The following is a 16,370-nucleotide window of genomic DNA, read 5'->3' on the forward strand; positions in this document are numbered from 1 at the left end:
ATCATATTTACTATATTTATATATTTATTTAATTAAATTCTTATATATTTTATGTTGAAAAAGACCAAAAATGGCTTCTATTCATCAATTACAATATATTAAATAATAAAAACTATTGACTACTTTTTCAATTTGCCATTAAAATGATTGATTATACACTTTGGAGGGGGAATAGAGAAAATTTGGAGGGAATTTTAGCCAATTAAAAAAAACAAAACACATTTGCTAATAATGCTTTCTTTTGTTGGCGGATTATTGTGTAAATGAAAAAAGCCCTAGACGCTTTGAAAGTAGAAACCCTGGTAGCTGACCCATTCAAAAGGGTTGTTGTTGCTACAATTGTAGGTGCACTTCCAAATACCAACAAGTAATACATTTTAAAAAGACTATTCTTGCTATGGTTTCTAGAAAGTGAGAGGTGAGTGATAGATTTTCAGGTATTTTTTATTCTATAGTATTCTAAGTTTATTATTTGATTCTATCTAGAGTGAGATGGTAGAAAAAGGTCTATTTTTCTGTAATCAAAAGATTTATTACCTTTTTCCAATACCATCACTAGTGTAATACTAATTATTCCATTTATAAGAAAAATAATTTGATATTTAATGTAAGGGAAAGGGAACTTAAATCTTGCATATCTTAAAGAAGCCTTAAGTGATTATCTGTACATTTCCCTTTTTTTTTTAATAATCAATGTGAATATTTAGAAATAATTTCATTTCTTGCAAAAAGTAAATGTTATTGAAGGGTTGATTAGAATTGGATACATAACTTTTCTATAGGTCCCAATAGAAGTTAAATTGTTTGAGTAAAAGAATGCCTCCTGAGATTTGTGATTTGTGATATCAATTGCTTTTTCTTCAAATAGAATGGTGATGGCTTTTTTCCAATTCTTGATTTCAATGTCATTTTATTAATGTAACTTAGCAACATTAATTTCATCCACAGGGTATGATTTTAGTTGCCACAATAATCACAAAATTTATAGAACACTAAGTTAAAATTAGGATCCAAAGTATGTGTATCCTTAGGAAAACTCATAAAGAAATAATCTAAAATACACTAGAATACAAGATATTGTTGGATAGAATTGATTAATTGTGTGTTGTCCTTGATGTTACACAAATGTCATATTAGTTTCTATCAGTGAATGTCAAGCTAACTTGGGCCATAAAGATAGTTTTCTATGTCTACTGAGCATTCCTATGTTTGCCAAGTTTAGAAGGTAGTGTCTACCGAGTTCACTTCGGAGACAAAGGAAACTGTGCTGAAGATGAGTGTTAACTGAGCTTACTAGGTTAATGAAAGAAAAGTTGGATGGAACTAGTGCTAACCGAGCTCACTTGGTTGCCAAAGGATTTTCATAAGTTTTTAGTATTAACTGAGCTTATGTTGGTTAACACAAGAAATCATCTCTAAGTTAGTGTCTATTGAGATGAGTCAAATAATGAAGGATTTACTTATTTTGGCATATTAATCTTAATTGATTTAACTATTGATTCTAGCCGATTCAGATGATGAATATTGATTATTCTAAGTTATATTTTAGCTGACTTGACAATGTGGATGATATAAGTATAAGGTCAAGTTGTCAATGTAAAATATGGATGTATGGAAAATGTGCATGTGTGAATTGAAGATATGATAATAAGTAGAAGAAGCTAAGGATAAGCAGAATATCCTTGTGGAGCTAACAAGATATATTTGATTGGAGAGGATCAAGCATAAGCCCGAACAAAGATCTATAATCAGCAATTTAGTTGCATTCAATTCAAGTCATCTCATTGTTACTTTCTTACCATTGTAGTAGTGATCTAAATCTCTTAATAGAGTTGGTTTAATAGCCATTTATAAATCCTCTAACAAGGTGGCAATTCTATTGAACTGTCTCAAGACCTCTTACAAGGCCATTCCTAATAGGGTGATTAAATCCTCTAATAGGGTCACACCTAACAATGTGTTTTGTAACCTTTAATAGGGTAGGCTCCTAATAGGGCTCACTTCAAAAGAGTGAAAAATAGTAACTAGTTGCAATTGGTGGTTTCCCCAAATTGGGTTTCCATGTTAAATCTTGGTGTCAAATGGGTTCATGTTGTTTACTTTTAGATGTTTGCAACTAAGTTAAAGTAATAGTAATCATAGATAACATCTAAATATTTTCATGTTTACCATGCAAACATAGTGTTTACCAAGTTACAACATTTTCATTGTTTATTGAGCATTAGCAATATTCAGCTTCTAGAGTTTGTTTTAGCACTGACATCTAAGGGATCTAGGATTTATTTTAGTGGTAACTAATTCACCCCTCCCCTCTTAGTTACTCCTCTTATATTTCCAACAATTGAAATCAAAGCTTTTGGTGCTTGCAAAGAAGGTTTCAAGGGCCTAAGCTAAAGATCAGGATGTCTTGCAGAAGAGAGATTCCCAAGCTAAACATAGACAACTTTGTAGCATGGAAAGGACTAATGAGACTACATATAGGTAGTATCAGTGATTCAAGTTGCAAATATCTTGATGCTGAATACAAGACTCCCATTGGAACATTATCACTTAAAGATATTGCTCAAAAGAAGAGCCATAACATCATAATGATTGGCATTTCATCTGTTCTTAGTTATACTGAATTTGATGAGGTAAGGGACTACAAAATTGCTTTTGAAATGTGGAACAAACTGAAAGATATCTATGGATGAGATGACAATGTAAAAAGAGCCAAAGCAAAAAGCCTTAGAGGACAATTGGATCAAATGAAAATGAAAGAATATGGAAAAATTGCAAAATATGTGGAAAGAATCAAGGCTAGTGTAAGTGCAATCAAGGCATCAAGAGGAGACATCAAGGAGGAAACTGTTGTAAGTTAAGTGCTCAAAACTCTTCTTCCTATTTATGCAATTAGAGTATCTACTATTCAAGAAATGAGATGTGATGCAAATTGTAAAATGTCATTGGATGCTCTAGTTGGAAGATTGACAGATTTTGAGTTAGATAATTTTGATAACTATGTTCCTGCTTCAATGAATATTGAGTCTACATTTTAAGCTAAACTTGCACTCAAGAAAAAGGGTAAAAATTCAAAATCTAGTCAATCAGGAAGTGAAGAAGATGGAACATCAAAAGAAAGTTCAAATAGTGATCTTGAAGTTGTTGAATCCCTACTTGCAAAAAAATATTCCAAAGGTAGAGGAAAGTACAAAGGTAAAGTTCCTCTAATCTACTTTTCTTGTGAAGAAGTTGGTCACATTGCTACAAGGTGTCCAAATAGGGAAAAAAAAAAGATGAAAAAAAAAGTCATAAGTACAAAGGCAAGAAGGATTTCAAGAACCACAAGGACAAAGGTAAGAAATCTTGTTTTATGGCTAAAGATTTTGATAATAGTGAAGATGAAATGGTATACATTGCTATAAAGGATGAATCTGATGATGAAGGAGATAAGATGGCACTTATCTCTCATGTTAGCAGAAATGATACATGGATTATTGACAATGGATACTCACATTGAATATGACTAGAAATAAAACAAAATTTGAGAATATGGAACATTATGATGAAGGTAGTGTAAGATTTGAAAACAATGAACCTTGTTGCATAAAAGGTAAAGGGTGTATCTTATTGACCAATGAACTTGTATGTGACAGTGCTTATTGGGTTGAGGGATTAAAAAATAATCTACTGAGTGTGGCACAATTGAACAACATTGAATTCAAGGTAGAATTCATAAGAGGCAAGGCCAAACTACTGGATGGAAAAGGAAGTCTGGTTGGATCTGGCAAACAAACAAAAGGTAAGTTATTTTATTTTGACCTCAACGAAAGTTCATGTTTTATTTCTCAATTAGAAGAAAGTTGGTTATGGAACAAAGGACTATGTCATGTAAAATTTAATAATATAGTTAATATTAGCAAACATAAGAAAGTAATAGGTCCTCCTAGTTTGAAGAAACCTAACATGGGTCTATGCAAGAATTGCCAAATTCGTAAGATGGGAAAGATTAGTTTCAAAAGAAAAAACTATCAATCTAAAGAAGTCTTAGATATTATCCATTCTAACTTATGTGGTCCTATTGGAATAGAGAGTTACAATGGAGAAAATTTTTTCTTTCTTTTTGTTGATGATTATTCTAGAATGATGACTCTAATGTACTTAAAAGAAAAATTTGAAGCTTTTCAAAAGTTCAAAGTGGTATCTGGGAAGAGTAGAAAAATAAACTGGAAAGAAATAAAAAAATGTTTAAGATCATATAGAGGTGGTGAATTCATCTCCAATGAATTCAATAATTTCTAAATAGAAAATGGAATCAAAAGATAGGTATCAACACCTAGTACACCTCAACAGAATGGTATAGCTGGAAGAAGGAATAGATCCATCATGGATTGTGCAAGAACATTGATGATTGAAAACAATGTTGCTCTCAAATATTGGAAGGAAGCTATCAACACTACAGTTCATACCTTAAACATAGTACAGTTAAATAAAGACTCAAACCAAATTCCTTATCAGCTATCATATGGCTACAAACCTAATGTAAGTTACTTGAAAGTATTTGGTAGCAATTGTTATATCTTGAAAGAATCTAGAAAAGGAAAATTTGATGTAAAAGGTGATGAAGGCATATTTCTAGGATACTCCTGCAGAAGCAAAGAATATAGGTGTTTGAATCTATCTACTCATAAAATCACAAAAAGTGCACATGTAAAAATTGATGACTTTGTAGAAAAGAGTGAAGAAGAAAGCTACAAAGAGCCAAAGGATTATAGAAGATTTGTTTACTATGAACCTGATACTTTGCCAAACACATCTGAATGAAATAATGCTTCACCTCCCAAGTCCCCAAAACCTCCAACAACTACCAAGTTGTATATAGTGCAACTTTAGTCATTGTCTAAAGAACCTGAGTCACAATCAGAGGCTACTGAGCTAGTTCAAACTAAGTCTAATGGACCTAAGTCATAGAAAGTGGGATCTGAGCTTGACATTGAAGTTCATGATGAAATCAATGAAAGTCATTCATTATCCAAAGTGCCCATGTTAGCAAGATATGTCAGAAGGCATCATGCACCTGATCAGATCATTGGAGACAAATCTGATGGAATAATGACAATAAGTAAATTGAAAGGTGCATCTTTATTTTCTAATTTTGAACCTAGAAATGTTAAATATGCATTAGATAATGAAAGTTGGTTTGAGGCAATGAATGATGAAATAGAACAGATTAAGAAGAACAAAACATGGACTCTTGTTCCTAGACCCAATGATAAAAATGTAATTGGTACAAAATGGGTGTTTAGAGATGAGTTGAGTGAACATGGTGAAGTTTCAAGAAATAAATCAAGATTAGTATGTAAAGCCTATTCTCAAGAAGAAGGTATTGATTATGGTCAAACGTTTTCTCCTATTGCAAGATTACAAGGTGTTAGAACTTTGGTAGCATATGTAGCACACAAAGGTTTTAAAGTATATCAAATGGATGTTAAATCTACATTTTTGAATGGAATTATTGATGAGGAAGTCTACATTGAAAAACCAAAAGGTTTTGTGGATCCTAATAAGAGAGATATGGTTTGCAAATTACACAAAGCATTATATGGTCTCAAGAAAGCTCCCAGAGCTTGGTATGAAAGACTACATAACTATTTGTTATAGATTGGTTTCCAAAGAAAAAATGATAACAATAGTTTTTATATCAAAGAAGGGCCAAAAAAAAATATTGTATTGGTAGAAATATTTTTTGATGATACTTTGCTCACAGGGAATGATGACTTATGCAAGGGATTTTTAGAAGAAATGAGCAAAGATTTTGAGATGTCTATGTTTGGTGAGATAAAATTCTTTGTTGGGTTGCAGATAAAATAGAATAAAAATGGTATCTACATCACTCAATCTAAGTATATCAAAGAGATACTCAAGAAATTTGGAATGGAAGATTCAAAACTAGTTGGAACCCCCATGTGTACTGGACTTAAGCTTACCAAGGATGATGACTACAAAGAAGTTGATGAGACATTATACAGATTAATGATTGGGAAATTATGATATGTAGTACATACAAGGCTTGATATTGCGTTAGCAGTTGGGATAGTGGCAAGATTCTTAGCAAAACCCAGAGAAAACCACATGATGGCAATAAAAATAATCTTGAGATATCTAAAAGGCATTGAAAACTATGGCTTATGGTACAAACTTGGAGGTAATCTTGACTTAAAAGTATTTACTAATGCTGATTGGGTAGGGAATCTTGATAACAAAAAAAGTACTGGTGGTGGAGTATTCTTTCTTGGCAAAAGACTAGTATCTTGGACAAGCAAGAAGCAAAATTGTACATCTCAATCCATAGCAGAGGTAGAATATGTGGTTGTAGTAGTGAATTGCTTTAACATTGTTTGGTTCAAACAATTGTTGGAAGGAATGAAGGTTGAAATCAAAGAGCCAGTTGTCATATATTGTGATAACACTAGTGCAATCAACATATCAAAGAATCAAATAATGTATTTTTTTTAAAAAGAACATCGCTATAAAATATCATTTCTAAAGAGAATTGGTGCAGGACAAGGAAGCCAGATTGGAATATGTGAATATAAAGGATCATATTGCAGACATATTCACGAAGCCATTACCCAAGGATGCCTTCTTGTATCTAAGAGGTAACCTAGGGGTTATTCCCCTATCAGAAGCTCACTAAATAAAGTTTAGTGATGCATCAACCAAAGCATGTTGAAATCAATTAGTTGATGCAGAATTATCAAAGGCTCATTGCAAATGAATCAGTAATTGAGGTACATTGATATAAATAGAGATGTTCTCTTTGGCATGTGTTGTTAAAGAGGGAGAAGTTATACTATCATATTTCATAAGAAATTTCTCTAAGAGGGAGAAGTTTGTAGTAAGAGGGAGAATAAACTTGGGCAGATGGAATTTTTATGACAGAGGGTGAGATCTAAAGACATGAAAGGAGCTCACATTGATAGAGGGAGTTCTCATGTTGAGAATCAGAATGAAACTAAGGATATGTTTGATAGAGGGGTAGTGTAAGATTTGAAAACAATGAACCTTGTTGCATAAAAGGTAAAGGGCGTATCTTATTGACCAATGAACTTGTATGTGACAGTGCTTATTGGGTTGAGGGATTAAAACATAATCTACTGAGTGTGGCACAATTGAACAACATTGGATTCAAGGTAAAATTCATAAGAGGCAAGGCCAAACTACTGGATGGAAAAGGAAGTCTGGTTGGATCTAGCAAACAAACAAAAGGTAACTTATTTTATTTTGACCTCAACGAAAGTTCATGTTTTATTTCTCAATTAAAAGAAAGTTGGTTATGGAACAAAGGACTATGTCATGTAAAATTTAATAATCTAGTTAAGATTAGCAAACATAAGAAAGTAATAAGTCTTCCTAGTTTGAAGAAACCTAACATGGGTCTATGCAAGAATTTCCAAATTTGTAAGATGGGAAAGATTAGTTTCAACAGAAAAAAATATCAATCTAAAGAAGTCTTAGATATTATCCATTCTAATTTATGTGGTCCTATTGGAATAGAGAGTTACAATGGAGAAAAGTTTTTCTTTCTTTTTGTTGATGATTATTCTAGAATGATGACTTTAATGTACTTAAAAGAAAAATCTGAAGCTTTTCAAAAGTTCAAAGTGGTATCTAGGAAGAGTAGAAAAATAAACTGGAAAGAAATAAAAAATGTTTAAGATCAGATAGAGGTGGTGAATTCATCTCCAATGAATTCAATAATTTCTACATAGAAAATGGAATCAAAAGATAGGTATCAACACCTAGTACACCTCAACAGAATGGTATAGCTGAAAGAAGGAATAGATCCATCATGGATTGTGCAAGAACATTGATGATTGAGAACAATGTTTCTCTCAAATATTGGAAGGAAGCTATCAACACTACAGTTCATACCTTAAACATAGTATAGTTAAATAAAGACTCAAACCAAATTCCTTATCAGCTATCGTATGGCTACAAACCTAATGTAAGTTACTTGAAAGTATTTGGCAGCAAATGTTATATCTTGAAAGAATCTAGAAAAGGAAAATTTGATGTAAAAGGTGATGAAGGCATATTTCTAGGATACTCCTGCAGAAGCAAAGAATATAGGTGTTTGAATCTATCTACTGATAAAATCACAAAAAGTGCACATGTAAAAATTGATGACTTTGTAGAAAAGGGTGAAGAAGAAAGCTACAAAGAGCCAGAGGATTATAGAAGATTTGTTTACTATGAACCTAATACTTTTAAAACACATCTGAATTAAATAAGGCTTCACCTCCCAAGTCCCCAAAACCTCCAACAGCTACCAAGTTGTATATAGTGCAACTTGAGTCATTGTCTAAAGAACCTGAGTAACAATCAGAGGCTACTGAGCTAGTTCAAACTAAGTTTGATGGACCTAAGTCATAGAAAGTGGGATCTGAGCTTAACATTGAAGTTCATGATGAAATCAATGAAAGTCATTCATTATCCAAAGTGCCCATGTTAGCAAGATATGTCAGAAGGCATCATGCACCTGATCAGATCATTGGAGACAAATATGATTGAATAATGACAATAAGTAAATTGAAAGGTGCATCTTTATTTTCTAATTTTGAACCTAGAAATGTTAAATATGAATTAGATAATGAAAGTTGGGTTGAGGAAATGAATGATGAAATAGAACAGATTAAGAAGAACAAAACATGGACTCTTGTTCCTAGACCCAATGATAAAAATGTAATTGGTACAAAATGGGTGTTTAGAGATGAGTTGAATGAACATGGCGAAGTTTCAAGAAATAAATCAAGATTAGTATGTAAAGGCTATTCTCAAGAAGAAGGTATTGATTATGGTCAAACGTTTGCTCCTATTGCAAGATTACAAGGTGTTAGAACTTTGGTAGCATATGCAGCACACAGAGGTTTTAAAGTATATCAAATGGATGTTAAATCTACATTTTTGAATGGAATTCTTGATGAGAAAGTCGACATTGAAAAATCAAAAGGTTTTGTGGATCCTAATAAGAGAGATATAGTTTGCAAATTACACAAAGCATTATATGGTCTTAAGAAAGCTCCCAGAGCTTGGAATGAAAGACTACGTAACTATTTGTTATAGATTGGTTTCCAAAGAAAAAATGATAACAATAGTTTTTATATCAAAGAAGGACCAAACAAAAATATTGTATTGGTAGAAATATTTGTTGATGATACTTTACTCACAGGGAATGATGACTTATGCAAGGGATTTTTAGAAGAAATGAGGAAAGATTTTGAGATGTCTATGTTTGGTGAGATAAAATTCTTTGTTGGGTTGCAGATACAATAGAATAAAAATGGTATCTACATCACTCAATCTAAGTATATCAAAGAGATACTCAAGAAATTTGGAATGAAAGATTCAAAACCAGTTGGAACCCCCATGTGTACTGGACTTAAGCTTACCAAGGATGTTGACTACAAAGAAGTTGATGAGACATTATACAGATTAATGATTGGGAAATTACAATATGTAGTACATACAAGGCTTGATATTGCCTTAGCAGTTGGGATAGTGGCAAGAGTCTTAGCAAAACCTAGAGAAAACCACATGATGGCAATAAAAATAATCTTGAGATATCTAAAAGACATTGAAAACTATGGCTTATGGTACAAACTTGGAGGTAATCTTGACTTAAAAGTATTTACTGATGCTGATTGGGTAGGGAATCTTGATGACAAAAAAAGTACTAGTGGTGGAGTATTCTTTCTTGGCAAAAGACTAGTATCTTGGACAAGCAAGAAGCAAAATTGTACATCTCAATCCATAGCAGAGGTAGAATATGTGGTTGTAGTAGTGAATTTCTTTAACACTGTTTGGTTCAAACAATTGTTGGAAGGAATGAAGGTTGAAATCAAAGAGCCAGTTGTCATATATTGTGATAACACCAGTGCAATCAACATATCAAAGAATTAAATAATGTATTTTTTAAAAAAAGAACATCGCTATAAAATATCATTTCTAAAGAGAATTGGTGCAGGACAAGGAAGCCAGATTGGAATATGTGAATATAAATGATCATATTGCAGACATATTCATGAAGCCATTACCCAAGGATGCCTTCGTGTATCTAAGAGGTAACCTAGGGGTTATTCCCCTATCAAAAGCTCACTAGATAAAGTTTAGTGATGCATCAACCAAAGCATGTTTCAAAATCAATTAGTTGATGCAAAATTATCAAAGGCTCATTGCAAATGAATCAGTAATTGAGGTACATTGATATTAATAGAGATGTTCTCTTTGGCATGTGTTGTTAAAGAGGGAGAAGTTATACTATCATATTTCATAAGAAATTTCTCTAAGAGGGAGAAGTTTGTAGTAAGAGGGAGAATAAACTTGGGCAGATGGATTTTTTATGACAGAGGGTGAGATCTAAAGACATGAAAGGAGCTCACATTGATAGAGGGAGTTCTCATGTTGAGAATCAGAATGAAACTAAGGATATGTTTCTTACTTTATTATTGCTCTAGAAATTTCACTATGCTATGACATGTTGTTTTGCCATCAATTCCAAAGAGGGAGATTGTTGGATACAATTGATTAATTGTGTGTTGTCCTTGATTTTACACAAATGTCATATTAGTTTTTGTTTGTGAATGTCGAGCTCACTTGGGTAGTAAAAATAGTTTTTTGTGTCTACTGAGCATTCCTGTGTTTGCCAAGTTTAGAAGGCAATGTCTACGGAGTTCACTCAGGAGACAAAGGAAACTGTGCTGAAGATGAGTATTAACTGAGCTCACTCAGTTAATGAAAGAAAAGTTGGATGGAACTAGTGCTAATTGAGCTTACTTGGTTGCCAAAGGATTTTTGTAAGTTTTTAGTGTTAACTGAGCTTCTATTGGTTAACATAGGAAATCATTTCTAAGTTAGTGTCTATCGAGCTGGGTTAGCTAATGAAGGATTTTCTTATTGTGGCATATTAAGCTTAATTAATTTATCTATTGATTCTAGTTGACTGAGATGATGAATATTGATTATTCTAAGTTATATTTTAGTTGACTTGACAATGTGGATGATATAAGTATAAGGTCAAGTTGTGAATGTAAAATATGGATGTATGGAAAAAGTGCATGAGTGAATTGAAGATCTGATAATGAGTAGAAGAAGTTAAGGATAAACAAAATATCCTTGTGGAGGCAAAGAGATATATTTGATCAGAAAGGATCAAGCACAAGCCCAAATAGAGATCTGTAATTAGCAATTTAGTTTTTATTCAATTCAGGTAATCTCATTGTTACTTTCTTACCATTGTAGCAGTGATCTAAAGCTATCAATAGAGTTGGTTTAACAACCATTTATAAATCCTCTAACAAGGTAGCAATTCTATTGAATTGACTCAAGACCTCTTAAAAGGCCACTACTAATAGGGTAATTATATCCTCTAATAGGGTCACACCTAACAATGTGTTTTGTAACCTTTAATAAGGTTGGCTCCTAATAGGGCTCACTTCAGAAGAGTGAAAAATAGTAACTAGGTGCAATTGGTGGTTTTCCCAAATTGGGTTTCCATGTTAAATCTTAGTGTCAAATGTATTCATGCTATTTTCTTTTATATGTTTGCAACTAAGTTAAAGTAACAATAATCATAGATAATATCTAAAGATTTGCATGTTTACCGAGAAAACATAGTGTTTTTAGAGTTACAACATTTGATTTGTTTGTCGAGCATCAATAGTATTCCATTTTCGGAGTTTGTTTTTGTACTGACATCTAAGGGATCTAGGATTTATTTTAGTGGTAACTAATTCACCCCTCCCCTCTCAGTTACTCATCTTATATTTCCAACAAATATGTCATTCTTTATTTCTCATTTCAAGGCTTTTAAAGCTAATTTCTTTTAGGCCATTTGTGGGTCTTTGATTTTGCTAACAAAATTGGTTGCCTCTTGATTATTCACCACTTTTCATAAATCATAACTAGCAATACTTAGAAACTTTTCTTTTGATTCAATGTCCTATACCCTCACATTTGGATCTAACCATAGATGTGACTTGAGAATCCTATCTCAAATGTCCCCAGGAAAATTTGAAGTGAAACCACCACTATCCTTAATGCTTACATGTTTAGTACTAGGCTCATGATCAATGGAGAGATGAATAGCTCTTCCTCTTTAGAAAATAAAAAATCTAAAGTCACTGACATTTGCAACCAAAGATTTATGGCATCTATTAAGATGACTATGATAGCAAGGGAATCTCCTCAAGAAATGTTCAGAATGCATCTAAGAATGGCCTTATCTCTATTATTATAGGCTTTGGTTATGTCCCCAACAAAATAAAACCATATTTCTTCCTCACATGAGTGTGAATGCATGGACAAAGAGTTTTCTAGGTATGAGAATAGCCTTAACTAGTGAGCTTGATACAAAATATGAAATGAATTACTCTAGAATGGAAGCCAATAGGCTTTCATATGTATGTGAAACATATCTAACAACAATATATCCATCATTTTTTATAGCTATGTTTTTACTAGAATCCTTCTTCTCTACCAATGGCTACATGATTTGACCTCCTTTGGAATAGAAGCCAAAATAATAGGTTCTTCACTAGATTCATATGCATGTAAACTTGCTTCAAGATTAACCACTGGGAAGACCAAGTTACCAAAAATGAATTCTTTAACATACTTTCCATGCTTATCTAATGAAACATCTCCATCAAGAGTATTTAGGTAGAGGGTTTCTCAATCTTGAACCTCATCATCAATGGGAAGACCAAGTTAAACCAGTATGAAGACCAAGTTACCAAAAATGAATCCTTTAACATACTTTCCATTCTTATCTAATGAAACATCTCCATCAAGAGTATTTAGGTAGAGGGTTGCTCAATCTTGAACCTCATCACCAATGTCAAAGAGGTATCAACACAATATGAAAAATATGTGAGGCTTTAAAGAATCAACCAAGGCACCAATTTTTTCTAGTGCACTCACAACACTTTCCCTAATTGTTGGGTTTTAAGAATAATTCTATTGTATATATAATGAATATACTTGCTAGGGTCTATAGTCTTTGATCCTTTGTGAACAATAAAATGAAGAATGTGTGTTGAAAGATAGGTGAATTCACTATCTTCAATAAATTCACAAAGATGATACATGCCACTTTACTTTGCTTCTAAAATATTCCTTATATGAATAAGAATAGAATCTATAATAGCTTTCTTATACTCAATCCATTTTCATGGAGTATATTACTCAAAAAAATTTATTAGTGTGTGGTATTTCTTTGGGAATTTCAAGCACAAAGATGTAATAGCTTCCACAACAATAATCTTGATCTCATATTCCCTATCAGACATGAAATTTCTAATTTTGTTCATCAAATGATCCACACTTGATTCATTTCTTCTTTTTAATAGTGTGGTAATAGCTAGAGTGGTTTTGAACTAGTTTTCGTCTAAAATTAGTCTCTCGATATCAATTTTGTAGTTTGTAACTGCAAACAAATGTGTCATTACCACCTTGTTTAAAGTACAAATAGTTGAAAACCAAAGAACTATCTTTGATGAGCTTAAAAATAGTTGTAAAATAGTAATAGCTAGTGTGAACTCTTGAATTGTCACCCCATTCAATTCAATTATATACCTTGTAGCTTTAAATATGACCATTTCCACGTTGTGGTACAAACATTCTTCTAAATAATCATAGAGTGAATGTTGACTAGTTTGTGAATTTATATTTGTTTCTTATATAATGTGGTAGGTGTAATAGATAAAAGAGGCATTGAGCTAAAGGTGAGTGAATTGCTCCTCTCATTAGACTAGTCACAAGCTTTATTATAGCTAAGTAGCCATTTTGTCAAATGGAGCAAGGCTAGTGCATGCAATTTTACAAGAGAAATATTGGACTGAATTACTTCTTGTACCTTGTTATTCAAATGATTAACAATATATCGAGTGGTTTGATGTAAATGAATTCCACTAATAAGAGAAGTACTAGAGACAACCTTTTTCTTTTTCTTTTTTATCAACAATGACTTGTTTTAGATATCTCTTAATTTGTCTCCTTGAGAAATAGCAGCTAGGAAAAGTTTATTCTTAGCACATATCCATCTATATAAAAAAAAATTACATTTGGCAATTTTTACAACTTTTTGGCAAAATCTGTATAGAAATGTTTTTACATTAGCAATTTTGATTTAGGCTGCCTTCATCTATCATTATGATGAAATGATTTGTTGTGTACAAGTATTTTTAAAACTATTTTAGAAGTAACATCCTTTGATCCCTTTATGTAGGTACCAATGAGTTGTTTCCTAACATTGTAGAAGGTTTCAAGGCCTTCGTGTCAAGATTTGCATTGTTGATGGTATGTTATTTCTTTTGTTTAAGCACCCAAATGCTCCAATATTGTATACAAATTTCCTTGATGAGTGTTTCACATGTTTGTGTAAATTATGAGAATATTTGTATATCATAATTGTAATTTAAAAAAAAAATCTTAGAGAATAGCATAAGTAGTTTTAATGTAGTTGTGAGTGGTAACTTTGCATGTGATAAAGATCTCATATTGTCTATAATACTCCTTTTTCACATGTTGCCTTTTTGATAGAATACTCATAAGGGATTTATGATGCAATTATTCTAGATTATTTTGATCCTATAGGTATGATTTTTGGTATGTATATAGTACTATTTATTATAATTTTGTTTGAAATACCCTTTCAAAATAAAAAGTAAAGTGAAATAAACATTTTTTAGTTTCTATGATAATTGTGTAGTGTGACTTGAGTATTTCTAAATGGACATAGGTATAGCATGTTTGAAGTGAGGGATTGAAATATTTTCAAAAAAATCATTGCAAAATACTCTCATTGTCAAAGATGCACAAGAGCTGGATCATTTCAAGATTTCCAAGCATATAATGTGACTATTGCAATTTCAGCCAACACACAAAATGAGACTCTACCATTATGGGCCATCTTTTCACAAATGATTAGTCCCCATTAAAACCAATATTTTGTTAATGAAAAACAATGAACTAGCACAATTGAAATATTTTATGTCCAGGAAAGTAAAATATAAGATAGGTGTAGTAAAATATGTTGGAAAAAAGTCAGGATGCCCACATGGCATAGATCTATATATGAAATTCTTATTTATATGGAAGCATTTTTTTTATACTTTCATTTCCCGTCAATATTGAGTTTATATGTTCTATGCAATTAAGAATTGAATTTCCTAATCGAATCTACTAGTACTTAGGACTTAGGTGCAAACCACTACATAAGCTCATCCAATTTGGGACCATCCTCTCCACTAATTAAATGATGTTCAACTACAATAAATAAGGTAACTTGTTGCACTACTTACATTATTTCCATTTGTGAGACAAAGCATCCCATTTCTCAGGTGTTTTCAAAGGAAGATAAGGGACTTGACAACTAGGGGACTTGAGCTAGTATGCTATACATTCTTATGAAATGCTTCTTGTAGGATATTAATTACAAGGTTTAGCCTCTGTTGCATGACTTTGGTCCGATATAGTGGCCATCTCAATTAGTTTATCCAATCATATTGCCATAGAATTGCTTGCTGCTCAAATTTATGATAGCGATAAAGATAAAGTAGTTCAGGGTAAAAATGGAATTTGGCTAGTTGCATATTATTATTGTTTCCTAACTTTAATTTTAGGATTATCATTTATTTCTATAAAGGGTAGTTACCTCTAGAAAATTCATTCATGATAATCTTAGTAGCATGATTCATTCATTTCTCTTTGGAAACGATAACACCAAGGTCTATACCATTTGGGAGACCTACAAATCTAAGGCTCTTAAATCCTGGTTGATTGTAGCTTGCATTTGTCAACTTGAATATGTGTTGGGTAGGAAATATTTCAATGTTGGAGTCGGAATGGTTGTGAAAAATTGTGTTGGTGTCTTTATTACCAAGGTTATATGTCTTAGATATCATTTGCATGGTCCACTCCCATTGTTAACCCTTCATTTATTTTCATTATTTCTATATGGCTCGCTGTAATATACATATAGTATTCCATAGTCCTTCATTTTAGGGGCTCTAACATTACCTTTAACTTTCACTTTGTCATTATATCTATTTTTATTATAACTAGTTTATCTAGATTACCAAGTTTTCATTTCCATTTTTGTGGTCTCATATATGGTAACCTTGCAAAAGGATAACTTTGAAATACAAGATGATAAGTACTTCCAAAACATATCCTGGTTATGAATCTTATCAAGAATATGTGAGCACTTGACACATCCTTGCCAGTGTATCTTTTAAAAATGCAAAATTTGTGAGAGTATATAGGGTTGTCTAATGAAATAATAGTAAAAAAATATATATTAAATTTTGCATTCTTAATACTAAGTTTCT

The 16,370-nt window shown here is 32.1% G+C and overlaps 2 pseudogenes; both read right to left on the minus strand.

Annotated features, from left to right (window-relative positions):
• Positions 1–11,794: 11,794 nt before the first annotated feature.
• Positions 11,795–12,339, minus strand: LOC149540992 (putative protein phosphatase 2C 41 pseudogene; annotated as a pseudogene).
• Positions 12,340–12,513: 174 nt separating this feature from the next.
• On the minus strand, positions 12,514–15,373 carry LOC149540993 (coatomer subunit gamma-2 pseudogene; annotated as a pseudogene).
• Between the last annotated feature and the right edge of the window lie 997 nt (positions 15,374–16,370).

Source organism: Cupressus sempervirens, chromosome 9, assembly GCF_028749045.1.
Source record: "Cupressus sempervirens isolate cs-2001-9-10 chromosome 9, ASM2874904v1, whole genome shotgun sequence".
In the NCBI taxonomy this organism is placed as follows: Eukaryota; Viridiplantae; Streptophyta; class Pinopsida; order Cupressales; family Cupressaceae; genus Cupressus; species Cupressus sempervirens.